Here is a 19,529-nt window from a genome sequence, read left to right as displayed (position 1 = left end):
ACAAAAGATGAATGTCTTACATAAAAGAATATATACAATTATAGAAAAAGTGATTTAAAAAAATGTTTAAAAGAAATTGAGAGAATGTGTTTTAGGAGACAAATGTAATATTTTGTTTGTAATGACTTATTTTGTTTGGCAGAGGGCTACTGAACAAAGATTCCACTGGAATAAAGTCCTTTTAGTTCTGCTGTGTCCTGTCGGTCCAGTGGGGCGTTTCATCGTGAGTGTGCACACTGCTTATTTAGAAACCGCAAGAGTATGGGTTACATGCACACAATAATACCATTTATTGTGAATATTCTGATTTTTAAAACGTTTACATGCTTTGCAAGAATAACGATTTTCCCAAATAAATCCTGTTTCCATGCACACATCTGAAATCAGACTACCTGATGGGACTTTGATAAATGCAGAAAATCGCCAGTTGAAAGAAACGTATTTTTGGGAAGCCTATTTTATATAATAATAATAATAATCATTTCAAAGATTGCTCAGAAAACCATTGTTTTAACCGGTGTACGCTTAAGATCAGCAGAATAAGGTGTTTTACATGACAATCAGTTTAATATTGAGTTATTAGTGTGCGTACTCAATGACAGTAGATTAATATAAATCCTTATCTTTAATCAAAGAAGATATAAACCAAACACGTGACCATGAACAAACAGTAGATATTGGTTACTAACAATGACAGGAAAGAGTCCCTAGTGGGCTAAGCCGATAGGACGGCTTGTGGACAAAGGGAAAGGTGTGGGACTGAGAAAGAGCGGGAAAGACCAATGGATTCATTCCACACAGTCTGTAGTTACATACATTGAAATGCTAATCCTTCACACATACGGCTGCTCATTCGAGAATGATTGCAAGTATATATCTACACCCGTATGTCATTGTCTGTTGGAATCCGGTCCATCTGCTGTCTGCTGGAGAGTTGATCAGTCTCTCTCTGGTTACGTTTCCCCGAAGATCAAAGTATTTGGGGGTTAGAATTGATACTTCAGAGTACCATTCAGAAATGTTCTCATAGAATAGATGTTTCGGCGGTTGTCTGTATTCTCGTCCTCGGTTTACGTCATTTCTAGCTGCAGACTAGTAATTAGTATCTAAGATTTGCTCTTATTCTGTAGGGATCGATGGTCTCAGAGATTAACCATTTCCAGCCGTGTAGCCAATGCTCCACGTGGAATAGTCTTGTCCTTTGGTAGAGTTGAAGTTTCAACCACTTGCATGTTTTGGTCTCAGAAATTCAACCGTTTGCAACCTCGGCTCACGCTGGGGTTTGCTTAGTCTGAAGTTAATTTCATCAGGAGTGGGTTTTATGCATTCCAGTAGAAAACGCCAATGTAATTTCTATGCTCACGTGGGCATAGCCACTGACTAGTTAAATTCATACTCTCATTTAGAAGGTTAACATCACGTTACTTACATCTTTTCACATAGTTTCATGTTTAATCACATACGTTTCACAATATTTAGATGTAAACCTGACAGCTGGGAAATTATACAGTTTTGTGTGTTTCCTGTCTTTCATGAGGTCAAATGAAACACACTCAACATAACTGTCCCTTAAGTGTCCACGGACCATTCCCACACTCTCAAAAGTAGACATACTGTTTAAGTCTCCCATTTTGGCGATTTAGGAGTTTGGCCAAGTGAAGTCCCTTGTTCTCTCAAATCAAATTTTATTGGTCACATACACATGGTTAGCAGATGTTAATGCGAGTGTAGCGAAATGCTTGTGCTTCTAGTTCCGACCATGCAGTAATATCTAACAAGTAATCTAACAATTTCACAATAATGACCTTATACACACAAGTGTAAAGGAATGAATAAGAATATGTATATATAAATATATGGATGAGCGATGGCCGAACAGCATAGGCAAGATGCAGTAGATGGTATAGAGTACAGTATATACATATGAGTGAGTAATGTAGGGAATGTAAACTATATAAAGTGGCATTGTTTAAAGTGACTAGTGATGCATTACATCCAATTTTTTATTATTAAAGTGGCTAGAGATTTAAGACAGTATATTGGCAGCAGCCACTCAATGTTAGTGATTGCCTTGAGATAGAAGCTGTTTTTCAGTCTCTCGGTCCTTGCTTTGATGCAACTGTACTGACCTCGCCTTCTGGATGATAGCGGGGTGAACAGGCAGTGGCTTGGGTGGTTGTTGTCCTTGATCATTTTGGCCTTCCTGTAACATCGGGTGGTGTAGGTGTCCTGGAGGGCAGGTAGTTTGCCCCCGGTGATGCGTTGTGCAGACCTCACTACCCTCTGGAGAGCTTTGCGGTTGTGGGCGGAGCACTTGCCGTACCAGGCGGTGATACAGCCCAACAGGATGCTCTCAATTATGCATCTGTAAAAGTTTGTGTTTTTGGTGACGAGCCAAATTTCATCAGCCTCTTGATGTTGTTGCGCTGTTGCGCCTCTTCTAAATACTGCAGTCTCTGTGCTCTCTCTGCATGACCACGGGGAGAGAGTCTCTGCCAGGAATTTACGACCTGAGACACTAAAACCTGGGTTTAGGAGAGCGTGAGAGAGCGGGGGAAGCCACAATCTACACCCAGAAAGGGCCACATCATGACAGTGGGTTGCGACTCAAGACACCTCAATTGGTAGTCACCAAGCAAAAAAAGTTTGAGAACACCTGACCTAGAGGGTTTCAACCTAGGGGGGCACTTTTTTGCTTTAAGGCTAGATACAAGCGGTACATTTCCCAAGGAAGACTTGACTCTGATGCACATGGGGATGACTTTGGTTTGTCTCTATGACATTCAAAAGCTGGACAATGTTTGGGGAAGTAATCTTCTGTAGCTCAGTTGGTAGAGCATGGCGCTTGTAACGCCAGGGTAGTGGGTTCGATCCCCGGGACCACCCATACGTAGAATGTATGCACACATGACTGTAAGTCGCTTTGGATAAAAGCGTCTGCTAAATGGCATATATTTATATTTATTTATTTAATCTTCTACAATGTGTGACTCTGTCGCTATCAATTGATCTATTCATGTACAGTTGAAGTTGGAAGTTTACAATACACCTTAGCCAAATACATTTAAACTTAGTTTTTCACCATTCCTGACAGTAAAAATCCCTGTCTTAGGTCAGTTAGGATCACCAATTTATTTTAAGAACGTAATATGTCAGAATAATACTAAAGATAATTATTTCTTTCAGATTTTATTTCTTTCATCACATTCCCAGTGGGTCAGAAGTATACATACACTCAATTAGTATTTGGTAGCATGCCTTCAAATTGTTTAACTTGGGTCAAACGTTTCAGGTAGCCTTCCACAAGCTTCCCAAAATAAGTTGGGTGAATTCTGGCCCATTCCTCCTGACAGAGCTGGTGTAACTGAGTCAGGTTTGTAGGCCTCCTTGCTTGCACACTTTTTCAGTTCTGCCCACAAATGTTCTACAGGATTGAGGTCAGGGTTTTGTGATTGCCACTCCAATACCTTAACTGTGTTGGCCTTAAGCCATTTTGCCACAACTTTGGAAGTATGCGGAGGGTCATTGTCCATTTGGAAGACCCATTTGCGACCAAGCTTTAACTTCCTGACTGGTGTCTTGAGCTTCAATATATCCACATATTTTCCTTCCTTATGAAGCCATCTATTTTGTGAAGTGCACCAGTCCCCCCTGCAGCAAAGCACCACCACAACATGATGCTGCCACCCCCGTGCTTCATGGTTGGGATGGTGTTTTTTGGCTTGCAAGCCCTCCCCCTTTTCCTCCAAACATAAAGATGGTGATTATGGCCAAATAGTTATATTTTTGTTTCATCAGACGAGAGGACATTTCTCCAAAACGTACGATCTTTGTCCGCATGTGCAGTTGCAAACCGTAGTCTGGCTTTTTTATGGTGGTTTTGGAGCAGTGGACTTCTTCCTTGCTGAGCGGCCTTTCAGGTTGTGTCAATATAGGACTTGTTTTACTGTGGATATAGATACTTTTCTACCTGTTTCCTCCAGCATCTTCACAAGTTCCTTTGCTGTTGTTCTGGGATTGATTTGCACTTTTCGCACCAAAGTATGTTCACTAGGAGACAGAACGCGTCTCCTTCCTGAGCGGTATGACTGCTGCATGGTCCCATGGTGTTTATACTTGCATACTATAGTTTGTACAGATGAACGTGGTACCTTCGGGCGTTTTGTAAATTGCTACCAAGGATGAACCAGACTTGTGGAAGTTTTTTTTATTTATTCTTAGGTCTTGGCTGATTTTCCCATGATGTAAAGCAAATAGGCACTGAGTTTGAAGGTAGGCCTTGAAATACATCCACAGGTACACCTCCAATTGACTCAAATGATGTCAATTAGCCTATCAGAAGCTTCTAAAGCCATGACATCATTTTCTGGAATTTTCCAAGCTGTTTAAAGGCACAGTCAACTTAGTGTATGTAACCTTCTGACCCACTGGAATTGTGATACAGTGAATTATAAGTGAAATAATCTGTCTGTAAACAATTGTTGGAAAAATTACTTGTGTCATGCGCAAAGTGGATGTCCTAACCGACTTGCCAAAGCTATAGTTTGTTAACAAGAAATGTGTGGAATGGTTGAAAAACAAGTTTTAATAACTCCAACCTAACTGTATGTAAAAGAGTATGTATAACTTGAGGGTTTGTATAAATTATGATAATTAAACATTTGGGGTAATCTGGTCTAGACTTTATTTTCACTAGTACTACTACGTGTTGTAGTACACAAGTCAGCACTCCAGACCACATGTGGATTGTCTCGTCACGGTGTCTGATACATATTTACTTAGTCTTGTATGGACTCAGTCTCAGACAGTGAGGACTATAGGGTTGCAAAGGGTCGGAAACTTTCCGGTAAATTTCCATGGGAAGTTAAGGAGTGGTTCTTAAATTCATTAAATACATCACATCAGTTAGTTTATAACAGTGAACCTTTTTTTGTGGGATACACAAGGCAATTCTTGGTCAATCCCCAATTCAATGGAATTGCAACCCTCTGCATGCACAGTGCATTCTTCCATCACATGTACAGCTGATTCTCAAGATCTTGCACACGAATGGGATGCTATTGAGCCAACACTACTAGATCATCAAGAACTTCAAGGAGAGCGGTTCAATTGTTGTGAATAATGCTTCAGGGCACCAAGAAAGTCCAGCAAGCGCCAGGACCGTCTCCTAAAGTTGATTCAGTTGCGGGATCAGGGCACCACCAGTACAAAGCTTGCTCAGGAATGGCAGCAGGCAGGTGTGAGTACATCTGCACACACAGTGAGATGAAGACTTTTGGAGGATGGCCTGGTGTCAAGAAGGGCAGCAAAGAAGCCACTCTCTCCAGGAAAAACATCAGGGACAGACTGATATTCTGCAAAAGCTACAGGGATTGGACTGCTGAGGACGGGGGTAAAGTCATTTTGAATCCCCTTTTTCATTGTTTGGGGCATCCGTAAAAAAGCTTGTTCGGAGAAGACAAGGTGAGCGCTACCATCAGTCCTGTGTCATGCCAACAGTAAAGCATCCTGAGACCATTCATGTGTGGGGTTGCTTCTCAGCCAAGGGAGTGGGCTTACTCACAATTTGTCCTAAGGACACAGCCTTGAATAAAGAATGGTACCAACACATCCTCAGAGAGCAACTTCTCCCAACCATCCAGGAACAGTTTGGTGATGAACAATGCCTTTTCCAGCATGATGGCGCACCTTGCCATAAGGCAAAAGTGATAACTAAGTGGCTTGGGGAACAAAACATCAATATTTTGGGTCCATGGCCAGGAAACTCCCCAGACCTTAATCCCATTGAGAACTTGTGGTCAATCCTCAAGAGGCGGGTGGACAAACAAAAACACACAAATTCCTTCTTTGGACACTATGTTAGCAAAACCTCCAAACCAGCTTCAATGCCATACAGCACTCCTTCCGTGGCCTACAACTGCTTTTAAATGCTAGTAAAACTAAATGCATGCTCTTCAACCAATTGCTGCCCGCAGCCGCCCGCCCGACTAGCATCACTACTCTGGATGTTCTGACTTAGAATATGTAGACGACTACACATACCATGTCTGGTTAGACTGTAAACTCTCCTTCCTGACTCATATTAAACATCTCCAATCCATATACACGCTCCAGCAGGTATATTTCAAATCAAATGTATTTATATAGCCCTTCTTACATCAGCTGATATCTCAAAGTGCTGTACAGAAACCCAGCCTAAAACCCCAAACCGCAAGCAATGCAGGTGTAGAAGCACGGTGGCTAGAAAAAACTCCCTAGAAAGGCCAGAACCTAGGAAGAAACCTAGAGAGGAACCAGGCTATGTGGGGTGCCGGGTGGAGATTATAACAGAACATGGCCAAGATGTTCAAATGTTCATATATGACCAGCATGGTCAAATAATTAATAATCACAGGCAAAACAGTTGAAACTGGAGGTGGACTGGGGACACCAAGGAGTCATCATGTCAGGTAGTCCTGAGGCATGGTCCTAGGGCTCAGGTCAGGCAGAACAGTTGAACATTTCACTGGTTATCCCCAAAGCCAACACCTTCTTTGGCCTCCTTTCCTTCTAGTTCTCTGCTGCCAATGACTGGAATGAATTGCAAAAATCACTGAAGCTGGAGACATATCTCCCTCTCTAACTTTAAGCATGAAATATCAGAGCAGTTTGAAATAAAATAAATATATAAACGTGTGTGTGTGCGGGGGTGGGCGGTGGAGAGGTGTGAGTATTGCTCCTCCCCCTGCAGCCTGCCTCTGCACAGTATGGGTTCTCCACCTTCCTCTACAAAAGGCAAGAAAGACAAATTCAAAAAGCTAAGCATATTAAGCAGATCCTCATATCTCTACATTGACTACCAGTATCTAATATTAACTTAATGTATTTTCTGCATATAAAACAACATTCACTTGCAAACACGACATACAATTTGTATTTCATATAGAATTGCAATAAATTAATAAAAAAAAACTTTCCTTGCCTTTTCTAAGAAACAGTCTCTGGTTTGTCCCAGACTTCGTTGTCAATTTCCATGTAACGACCTGTGACTTGCCTCGCTCGTGGGATGGTACACAGGATGTCTTGAAACGGGTACGAAAGGATGTCTTCGCGGGCTGGCCAGCGAAACCTGTTGGCCCCAATCCTTTTCATTCAACGAACCTTGACGCGTGTCAAGTTGACCATTAGTACTTCAGCACACACCATTTGCCAACAACCTCAGAACTTTTCCACCGATCTCTGGTTGTGGGAGCCTTCTGTCGATTGAATGTGCAATGCTTTGCATTACAGCGCTCACAGCTCAGATGTTGTCTTGCTGTGAACAAGCAGCTGACGTCCCTGTAGGTCAGCTCTCCATGGCCTAGGGTTACTGAACATCAGGGACATCAATCCCCTTGTTGACAAGACTGTCAGCCAGCCTCTTCAGGGCCCTGCCCACTCCATCCGGGGCACCCTTGCCGTGGCTTGCCTCAAAGAAGTTCCACATTCCAGTAGTGAATCCTCTTCTGAACAGCTCAGTACAAAACAGGAAAACATTCCCTCGCTGCTTGTACTGAGTGCAACAGCCATCACTGTAAAAATGGATAGTGGAGATGTCTGGATGTGCACTCTGCACATAATCAAGCACTGGTGACAAGTGCTGCCAGATTGCTGGTGGGCCCTTCTGTCTGGAGGGGGACACTGTGCAGAAGGACACTGGTCAGGGGGTTGTATGCACATAAAGCACACCTGTGTGCGCATTGCCTGCTGGTGTGATGCTCTGAAGTGGACCGTCTGTATTTCTGTGGCGTACTTAGAGGTCGGAAAAGTCAACATGAATTAAGCGTTCATGTGCTTTGAAGCCTTGTTTCAGTGCCCTGTAGTGGGTAAACTGATTCTTGACGTTGTAAGTGTGCATCTTAAACTTGCGCAGCGTCAGGTTCAGCTGTTCCAGCAGTTGGTCCTGGGTGGTCTGGAACTCTTTTTTTGATGGTGACTATGAATGTGCTGCCATTGGGGTCATTCTTGTGCTCCTTTATCCACAGTTGCCGACTGGACATAAGTCACTTCATTCTTATCATTGTATTGGCCAGAGACGGGACGAGAGGTCCTTGCACACCGCATAGTCCCCATACATGCTCTTCATGCACTCCGTGTTGCCTGTGACGGATTTTAGAAGTTCATCAGGATAGAAAGTGTTGATGATCTTCGGGTGGTGCAGTTTCTGTACGATAAAACTGAGATTTTCATGCTGTTTGCACATGCAAGTCTCCTGGTCACTTAGAGTTGGGTGAACAACCCAAAAGGGGCTCGTCGAGCAGAAGAGGGAGTATGAGATCGACCCATCATGTTCTGACAAAATCTTCACATGTAGAATTTTCATCGTGTCCAAAACGAACCTTGATTATTTTTCTGCCTCTTCCCAGTTGTAATTCAACTGATATCAGCCCTGGTGTAAAAATCTCAGACTTTATGAAGCCATCTACCACCCTATTGTTTCACTTCCCTTGGTAGTTTAAGTTTTAGTGCTGCATTCATCAGCCACATTTTCTTTGAAAACCCAAACAAACTTTGGGAAAGACATTGCAGCCTATGTTTTCCTGTCACTATCTTTGAGATGAGTTGCCTTTCCCTTTCTTCCCGTGAGTTGCTGTGCCTCTGTCGGATGTCCTCCACTAAGGTGTCATGGAAGAGAAGGGTCTTTTGCATTGTAGCGCGTGGTAGCAGTCTCATTTGTTTGTCAACTGTTGTACGTGGAGATGGATCATTCTGTTTCATACGCTGAATTATTTTCTTTTTCCTCTCCTTTTTTTCGGGTTTGTGTCTGTAGCTGCTTTTGTATCTCTTCAGTTTGTTTCCGGAGCTTCTCGGTCTTTCACTTCCTTTTAAGCCCTTCATCCTTTTGCCTAAAACACACAAATACATCACAGTAGTTGTTAATTAATAAGTGGCTACAATAAAATGTTATCTATATGCCCTATTAACCAGCCATCAATAATTTGACACATAATCCATTTAACACACTAGCACTAACTCTCACCCTGACCTTGAACTGCTTGGCTCTGGATGATCTGCTCTGTCTGGGAGAAGCTGCGGGCTACCTAGAGGTGTGGTGAGATGCTTTAGGGCTTCTTCCCTGGACTTGATCCTGTGGTAAGTCTCCTTTCACTTTTTGCGACGTCTGCGCTTTTCCTTCTTACTAATGTTATTGACTGTTTTCTTCCTGCCTGATGTTATGTCCTCCCTGTATTTCTGCTGTTCCTTCTTCAACTATCTGTCTCTCCTTTCTGGGTCGGCATCACGTCGAGTGTGACAGCGCCGCTGCTTCTCTGCAGCACTTAATCGATTGGCTCCCTGTAAGTAATGTGTTCACGTTGTAAAACTGAAAACACCTTCAGTAATTCCAACTGTAAAACTAAAAACCAAGAGAATAGTATTATAATTTATTAATGTGAAATACCAGATACACATTTAAAATGGCTATTTCATTCAAACTTCTCACTCCCGTTACTCTTATTCAGTCAGTTATTCAGTTACTCATATGAAGGGTAACAGGACTGACAGTAACAGGACTGAGTTTTTAGCATAGCATTAGCAAATACATGAAATGTAGCCACATGGCATCAATGTTAATAGCATGAGAACACTTAGCACCTTCAAGTGGTTTCCCAAAACGATCTTGGAAAGAAAAACACAAAACACAACATCTAAGAAATACATTTAGGTAACAGGACTGTACGTTGAGATTGACATTCTCAGTCATACTTACAATATGATAAAAAAAATACAGGAAGAAAGAGTGAGAACTTTCGGTCATGTCATGGCCTTCCGGAGACTCAAATGATGCTACTTCCTGTTGATCCCAAATGTTTAGAGGGTGGAATGTGTCAGGGTAACAGGACTGAGTGAAAACCTGGGGACACAACTAAAATGTCAATTTGAACTATATTCTGAATTTCCAATGAGAAAATGTATTTTATGTCTAAATTGGAAATAGTCACACAATAACACACAAAAGATTTCTGAAGGATTCTAATCATAATATTTCATGGTGAAGTGTAGTGTTAGTGGGGATGGACTAAAATATATTACAAATGCAGTGTTCTCGGTAGTTTTCATTGAGGTTTTACATGATGCATCTTAAAATTGCATTTAGGACAAAGTGCAGGACACTGCTTGATAATATAATTATAGTATTATACAGATTTTTCATGAATATTTATGCATGTAATGTCCTGGGGATGGAAAAAGCACCGAATCGGCAGAATGGCCCGTATAATGATACGAGCAGTTCGGTGGCTATGAGTAATGGAATATCCCCTCGTTTCTCTATTGTTAGAGGAATTAGACAGGGTTGTCCAATGTCGCCTCTTTTATGTATTGTAGCCACAGATTTATTAGCCATATTTCTTAACATCTAAGAATTGAAAAGGGATGTGTATTTTTGGTAAAGATATAAATATCAGTCCATTTTCAGATGATACTGCACTTTTCCTAAAGGATCGGGTGGCTTTTCACAGAATAAATACCTTTTCTATGGCCTCTGGATTGACTCTCAACCTTAAAAAATGTGATCTCATGCTAATTCATTTCTGTGACTCCTTCAATATTGCCTCCATACCTGTTAAAAAGGAATTGAAATATTTAGGGATTGCTATCACTAAAAACATTTCAGAGAATCTTTAAACATTGATAGTATAATTCAGTGACTGCAACGAGATATGTCAGTTTTGGGCCATGTTATTTTGTCCAAGAATAATCTAGAATAATTTACCCAAGTCAGTCCATATTTATTTTCTTCTAATAACATCAAAAAAGTACATTTGATTTATATTTAGATTTTTTTTGAGGAATAAAACGCATTATATCCGGAAATCTCAATAAGTGAAGTACTTTGATCATGGAGGTTTACAGTTGGGAGTCATTAGTGGGTACTTTTCAGATTAAATGGTTGTAATTATGTCTATCTAATCCTACCTCTGTGGGGTGTCATTTCCCTATCAGTCTGTTTCATAAACTTTGTGGACTTGAATTCCGACCTGGTGTTTTATAAATGTATTATCAAAGTAGAGTCTTGACTCGGTCTTGACTCAGACTTGATTCGCTCCAGTCTTGAATCGGTCTCGCTTTAGGTGGTCTCGGACGCAACACTTTATTATTATTATTAAATACCTAAAGGATGTCATGAGTCTTGATCAACTAGACTATGACAAAGTGAAAACAGTTTTTTTTAAATGTTAGAAAATACCTTTACGTATGTATTGTGACCCTTTGCTATGAGACTCGAAATTGAGCTCATCATCCTTAACATGTTTATACAACTTAATTGGAGTCCGCCTGTGGTAAATTCAATTGATTGTACACGATTTGTAAAGACCTGTCTATATAAGGGCCCACATTTGACAGTGCATGTCAGAGGAAAAACCAAGCCACGAGGTAATATTAAAAAATAATTTCAGATGGGCAGAACGGAAACACAGTGACAACATTCAAGCCTAAGACCGCAATGCCAAGCGTTGTCTGGAGTGGTGTAAAGCTAACCTCTTCACCATCTGGCAGTCTGACGCACAAATCTGGGTTTGGCGGATTCCAGGAGAACGTTACCTGCCCCAATGCATAATGCCAACTGTTAGGATGGTGATCTTAGGCTTGTGTGTGGCTCCAGACCTGAATGTTGTCACTGGGTTTCTGGTCGCCCATCTGAAATACTTAAAAAAAACATTTGATTACTAAAATGGTAACAAATCCTATATTAAAATGCCATAACCCACAGACTTGACTATAGTAACGGTACAATAGACTGGGCTTTGGTCTTTCTGCACATATAAAATCCTACTATGGGGTTGGGACATTTCTCCTGGAATGGAGGTGCCTAAACTAGCTAGCCCACTCGGCAATATTTATCGAGCTAGTTAGTTAACATTAGCTCACCATTCATGTCGTCAGACTTCTAAGTGGTGCCATGCTGGCTAACCAACAATCCGTGTCATGGTGCTGGCCTAACTTTAGCTAGCAAGTCTGACTTCACGAACAATGAATTAAAGTTAACTAGCTAGCTAAATATCCCTTTCCTGGTGGGCTAATGCTAGCTAGCATGTCATCACATAGAAAGTTACTACACTAAAGACTTGTCAACAAAAAGGTCAAAATAATCATTATGCTAGCCTATGCAGGTTTTCTTTTTACTTGTAAGGATGGTAACATGCGTTGTACATGTAACTACAGTCGGTGGTTATCTAGCAAATTTTCATTAGCACCTATCTGACCACAGATCTTTGACCAAACCAAAATAGCTTGTTAGCAGCTAGCAAACAGAGCTTATCTTATGACACAGCTCCAGTTCATGCAGGACCCAATGGGGTGCTGCATACAATGCCTTCGGGAAAGTATTCAGACCCCTTGACCTTTTCCACATTTTGTTACGTTACAGCCTTATTCTAAAATAGATAAAAAATCCATATAAAATACGCAGCAATCTAGAGTACACACAATACCACATGATGACAAATCAAAAACACGTTTTTAGAAATGTATTAAAATAAACAAATTCCTTATTTACGTAAGTATTCAGACCCTTTGCTATGAGACTCGAAATTGAGTTCAGTTGCATCCTGTTTCCATTGATCATCCTTGTTGTTTCCACAACTAGATTGGTGTCCACCTGTGGTAAATTCAATTGATTGAACATGATTTGGAAAGGCACACACCTGTCTATTAAAGGTCCCACAGATGACAGTGCATGTCAGAGCAAAAGCTAAGCCAGAAGATAGCCCTATTTGGTAAAAGACCAAGTCCATATTATGGCAAGAACAGCTCAAATAAGCAAAGATAAATGACACATTTCCACATCAACTCTTCAGTGGAGACTGTACGAATCACACCTTTATGGTCGAATTGCTGAAGAGAAACCACTACTAAAGGACACCAATAAGAAGAGACTTGCTTGGGCCAAGAAACACGAGCAATGGTCCTTAGACCGGTGGAAATCTGTCCTTTGGTCTGTAGTCCAAATTGGAGATTTTTGGATCCAACCGCCGTGTCTTGGTAAGACGCGGTGTGAGTGAACGAATGATCGCCACGTGTATTTCCCACAGTAAAGCATGGAGGAGGAGGTGTTATGGTGTGGGGGAGCTTCGCTGGTGACACTGTCAGTGATTTATTAGAACTCAAGGCACACTTAACCAGCATGGCTACCACAGCATTCTACAGCGATATGCCATCTCATCTGGTTTGGGCTTAGTGGGACTATCATTTGTTTTTCAACAGGACAATGACCCAACACACCTCCAGGCTTGTGTAAGGGCTATTTACCAAGAAGGAGAGTGCTAAAGTGCTGCATCAGATGACCTGGCCTCCACAATCCACAACCAAATTGAGATGGTTTGGGATGAGTCGGACCGCAGAGTGAAGGAACAGCAGCGAACAAGTGCTCAGCATATGTGGGAAATCCTTCAAGACGGTTAGAAAAGCTTTCCAGGTGAAGCTGGTTGAGTGGATGACAACTAGACTACATGTGTTAAACGACCGCTGACTATCCACATGTGCAATGCCTGCAGAACACATCTGCATAGGTAGCTGTCAATCAAGCTAGCTGTCAGAAGAAGAGCTGTATTATCTGATTGGACGTGTCACATTTAAAACAAAACAATGTTACAGAATGATTTGTTTTTATTGGATCAATGTGTCAAACCAAATGTTTACTGGTCACATACACATATTTAGCAGATGTTGTTGTGGGTGTAGCGAAGTGTGTGTGTGTGTGTGTGTGTGTGTGTGTGTGTGTGTGTGTGTGTGTGTGTGTGTGTGTGTGTGTGTGTGTGTGTGTGTGTGTGTGTGTGTGTGTGTGTGTGTGTGGCGAGAACGTTATTGTATTGGTCAGTGAGTGAGTGCAGCGCGAAAAGCCTCGGGAGTCCGAACAGCTTGCCATTTCACCACTGCGGACGCACTGGATGTGTTAAGTCAGCAACAATAGTAGTGCGGTGGTATTCTTTCAAAATGAAAGTTTCGGTGCGGTGGTTCCCTTTTCAAAATAATGTTTAAAAATATATACATATATATTCTTGCAAAAGTCCTGCGAACCCTTAAAATTACCCCAAATTGTATTGGTCACATACACATGGTTAGCAGATGTTATTGCGAGTGTACACAACAAAACCTAACATATAACAAATTCCACCTCAAAACCTAATACACAAAATCTAGTAAAGGAATGTCATGAGAATATAAAAATATAAAATGTATGGATGAGCAGTGACAGAACGGCTAAAAGATGCGACAGATTGTAAAGAATAGTTAGTGAAGGATACAGTATATACACATGAGATGAGTAATGCGCGATATATGTAAACGTTCTTTGTGGCATCATTATTATTATCCCATGACCCCCATGGGGTTCGCGACCCCCAGTTGAGAATCACTGCACTAGTGACATCTGGTTGTCAAAAATATTGTGTAGCCTTGTCTTCTACCGAAACCAATACCGAACCACCACCCAATTTGTTTGACGAAACGAAACTTTGGTCTTTTATAACGTACTTTTGATTAAGCAGATACATGCATCAGCACACTGCTTTGAAATAAACTGCTTAGCGATTTCGACGCATGCCTCGGAGCTCCGGTATCAAACATAACTTCACTATTAATACGTTGTCCTATTGTAACGTTAGCGCTTTGAAAACTGGATCTATTGGCATCGGAGCTCAGGTTTCAATCGTCCCATCACTACAGAGACGTGGAGAAGTGAAGTACAGTGAACTATGAAGCCGGGTCGATGGAAAGGTCTCAGCTGGGTCCAATTTTACTTTTCACTGCTCTGTGTCATTCTGGACTTCCAGTTGGACGGTAAGACAAGACCAGCAGTATTGAGTGTCTCGGTCTTAACTCTGTGTCGGATAGATTTCTACTCGGTCTTGTATAGACTCGGGGCCCAGGTCAAATATATTCACTCCTTTCTTTAACAATGTTCTTAATGCCTATTTAAACGTGGGATTTCTATATTACTCGTAACATTAGGCCACAGTCCTTTACTTTAATTTAAAAAATAACCTCAAACTTTGTCCGAATTTCCTTGACTAATTGGTAGGGAAGAGTGGGGCAAATTGCTGTTAAGTTGCGCGCTCACTATTAGTTAATGGAAGAGCTGTTTGCGCAGTAGTGAACCTACCTATTGGACCAGGCTCGTGATACTGAACGGACAATGTTGCCAACTCCTCAGTAAGGAAAGTAGCTATTGGCAGTCCTAAAGGTCGCTAGAAGTTGCTAAACGACTTCATCGCCTAATTTGCTGAATTGGCCATGTAATTGTGATGGACTCTGTAGGAGAGAGGAGTAAGGTCGTGGGAGAAACAGAAAGTGAGTAAAAAAACACCCTAAATATGTTTAGAACTACAAATGAACTTTCTTCTGGGACTGGGCCACCTGTGAGAACGATACATGCTTTCACATCAGTCTCCAATAACACCAGAAAAAGTCTAGATTTGTCGCTAGTCACTTTTTTGAAAATATGTCGCTAGAGGGGTCTGAATACTCGCTAAATATAGCGATAACGTCGCTAAATTGGCAACACTGACAGCAACCACAATACCAGCGCAATGACGGAGGAAAGTGCACTTTTTGTAAATGGCCAGTGGTGTGGTGGAAGCTATAAGCAGTTATACACCCTATACCCACTTATTCTCAGTGGGCATTGCCTATACTCACTTCTTAATCCCTTCTGTTGCGTATCAAAGTAGTGTAGTGGAGGTTTACTACTTATGAATTATGTAGTACAATAGAGATCATACACTAAAGTCGCATACAGAATCAAAAAGCACGTGAAATATATTGACATGAGTGCAGCACACAGCCCTGTTTCAGCGGGAATATCGTCTGCAGCCAGCAAAAGGTTTGCGGCGTGGAGCAGCTCACAGAAGAATGACATCGTTAGCTGGTAGGGTAGGAAAGACAATCCGTTGTGTTGTGACAAGGTAGGGTTGCTATACAGAAGAAAGCCCTATTTGGTAAAAGACCAAGTCCATATTATGGCAAGAACAGCTCAAATAAGCAACGATAAATGACAGTCCAGCGTTACTTTAAAACATGAAGGTCAGTTATTCCAGAAAATGTCAAGGACTTTAAAATTTTCTTCCAAGTGCAGTCGCAAAAACCACCAAGCGTTATGTTGAAACTGGCTGTCATGAAGACCGCCACAGGAAAGGAAGACCCAGAGTTACCTGGCTGTCATGAGGACCGCCACAGGAAAGGAAGACCCAGAGTTACCTGGCTGTCATGAGGACCGCCACAGGAAAGGAAGACCCAGAGTTACCTGGCTGTCATGAGGACCGCCACAGGAAAGGAAGACCCAGAGTTACCTGGCTGTCATGAGGACCGCCACAGGAAAGGAAGACCCAGAGTTACCTGGCTGTCATGAGGACCGCCACAGGAAAGGAAGACCCAGAGTTACCTGGCTGTCATGAGGGCCGCCACAGGAAAGGAAGACCCAGAGTTACCTCTACTGCAGAGGATCAGTTCTTTAGAGTTACCTGGCTGTCATGAGGACCTCCACAGGAAAGTAAGACCCAGAGTTACCTCTACTGCAGAGGATCAGTTCATTAGAGTTACCTGGCTGTCATGAGGACCGCCACAGGAAAGGAAGACCCAGAGTTACCTGGCTGTCATGAGGACCGCCACAGGAAAGGAAGACCCAGAGTTACCTGGCTGTCATGAGGACCGCCACAGGAAAGGAAGACCCAGAGTTACCTGGCTGTCATGAGGGCCGCCACAGGAAAGGAAGACCCAGAGTTACCTCTACTGCAGAGGATCAGTTCTTTAGAGTTACCTGGCTGTCATGAGGACCTCCACAGGAAAGTAAGACCCAGAGTTACCTCTACTGCAGAGGATCAGTTCATTAGAGTTACCTGACTGTCATGAGGACCGCCACAGGAAAGGAAGAACCAGAGTTACCTGGCTGTCATGAGGACCGCCACAGGAAAGGAAGACCCAGAGTTACCTGGCTGTCATGAGGACCGCCACAGGAAAGGAAGACCCAGAGTTACCTGGCTGTCATGAGGACTGCCATAGGAAAGGAAGACCCAGAGTTAGCTCACCAATAAGAAGAGACTTGCTTGGGCCAAGAAAAATGAGCAATGGTGTAAATTTAGATCGGTGGAAATTTGTTCTTTGAGCTGGAGTCCAAATTGGAGAATTCTGGTTCCAACCGCCGTGTCTATGTGAGATGCAGAGTAGGTGAGTGGATGATCTCCGCATGTGTAGTTCCCAATGAAGCATGGAGGAGGAGGTGTGATGGTGCTTTGCTGGTGACACTGTCAGTGATTTATTTAGAATTCAATGCACACTTAACCAGCATGGCTACCACAGCATTCTGTTTTGAGTTTGTGGGACTGTGAATTGGCTTGTCAAATGACTGCCTCACCTGGTTCACCGACTAATTATCAGATAGAGTTCAGTGTGTCAAATCGGAGGGCCTAGGTCCGGACCTCTGGCAGTCTCTATGGGGGTTCCACAGGGTTTAATTCTCAGGCTGACTCTTTTCTCTGTATATATCAATGATGTCACTCTTGCTGCTGCCGATTCTCAGTTCCACCTCTACGCAGACGACACCATTCTGTATACATCTGGCCCTTCTTTGGACACTGTGCTAACAAACCTCCAAACAAGCTTCAATGCCATACAACACTCCTTCCATGGCCTCCAACTGCTTTTAAATGCTAGTAAAACTAAATGCATGCTCTTCAACAGTTAATCTGGCCTAGTTGTCAAAGTTTCAAGCTTTTATTAAGTCACTCTGTTTTTTGTCTTATACACATTATTACAATTCAATGGTTCTACAGTTTCTCAATAGAACAATAATGCTCAATCAATCCTTAATGCTTTAAGCTATGCCAGATAATATTGCAAAACTTTAAATGCGTTAACACTTCTAAAAATATTGACTAAATAGCAAAAATAATTAAATTACCTTAAATGCTCAGCCCCTTGGTCACTTTCCCGTGATTGGTATTCTCTCCGTAATAATACTAGATTCTGAATTCCAATCCATTACCACTATTCACTTCCAACTCTGTGTATAGACTCGATATTACTATGGCTGGTATTTGGCCGTTCATCACTTCTGGACCTGATGTGTCACTGTGCGAATGCCGCTTTGTCTGTGATCAAGAGGTGTCTAGACCCCTGTGTTTCAGAGACTCAGTTTCGGGTTCACAAAGTTCAACCAAGCAGATAGTGATCCAATTAATACTTAAGCAAAATTTTAACCAGTTCTTGAAAATTTAAGTTTAAGTCTGTCAAAGAGAGTATAGTGCAATATAGTACATTTACCTAATGATGATTCTCCATATGAAGTCTGTCTCATATGTCAGTGAGGATCATGCCTCCTTACTCTCTTTACTCTCTTTATATACTTTTGTTTACAGGGGAAGTCTGCAAAGTGCTGGACCACACTGCACAGTGTTAGCTCTGTTAGACTGCACACTCGTAGCTCTCTTATTACATCATTCTGATTCACCCTTCTAAGTCTAAGTCACAGAGTACTGACGCCCATAGCTCTGCTTCCATGTTCTGATAAGTAGATTCCACTTGGTGATACCAGCTGGTTGTTTCCACTGTTGGGGGGTGGTTTTTCAAGTCTCAGCTGAGAGAAGTCTATGATTGGTGTCTCCTTTGTCTCCCCCTGGTGTCCAGTATCAGTAGGTGTAGTCCATGGTTCCATGAGGTCCCCTGGATATCCTGTAGCAGAGTTGTCTTCCCATGTAGAGGGAGTGTGCCGATCCTTTTCGGTTTTTGTCACATTACCATAGTAAAACTGACTATCCTACTGATCCTTGACTTCGGCGATGTCATTTACAAAATAGCCTCTAACACTCTACTCAACAAGCTGGATGCAGTCCATCACAGTGCCATCCGTTTTATCACCAAAGCCCCATATACTACCCACCACTGCGACCTGTATGCTCTCGTTGGCTGGCCCTCACTACATATCCGTCACCAAACCCACTGGCTCCAGGTCATCTATAAGTCTTTGCTAGGTAACGCCCTGCCTTATCTCAGCTCACTGGTCACCATAGCAACACCCACCCGTAGCACGCACTCCAGCAGGTATAGTGCGCTGGTCATCTCCAAAGCCAACACTTAATTTGGCCGCCTTTCCTTCCAGTTCTCTGCTGCCAATGACTGGAACGAATTGCAAAAATCTCTGAAGCTGGAGACTTATATCTCCTTCTAACTTTAAGCATCAGCTGAAAGAGCAGTTTACCGATCACTGTACCAGCACACCGCCAATCTGTAAATAGCCCACCCAACTACCTCATCCCCATATTATTACTTACCCTCTTGCTCTTTTGCAACCTAGTATCTCTACTTAAATCTATTGTGTTATTGACTGTATGTTTGTTTTTGTGTAACTCTGTTGTTTTTTGTCACACTACTTTGCTTGCTGGTACTGCATATATTATTTTTTTATTCTTTAAGGGGTCCTAAAATTCAAATCAAACAAGTCATACTATGGATCAATTAGCTATCTTAAAACAGACTTAAGAATTAATAAGGGCGAATTATCTTTTATCTTGAGACAT

Source organism: Oncorhynchus gorbuscha, linkage group LG20, assembly GCF_021184085.1.
Source record: "Oncorhynchus gorbuscha isolate QuinsamMale2020 ecotype Even-year linkage group LG20, OgorEven_v1.0, whole genome shotgun sequence".
NCBI lineage: Eukaryota > Metazoa > Chordata > Actinopteri > Salmoniformes > Salmonidae > Oncorhynchus > Oncorhynchus gorbuscha.
This window is presented reverse-complemented; position numbering follows the sequence as displayed.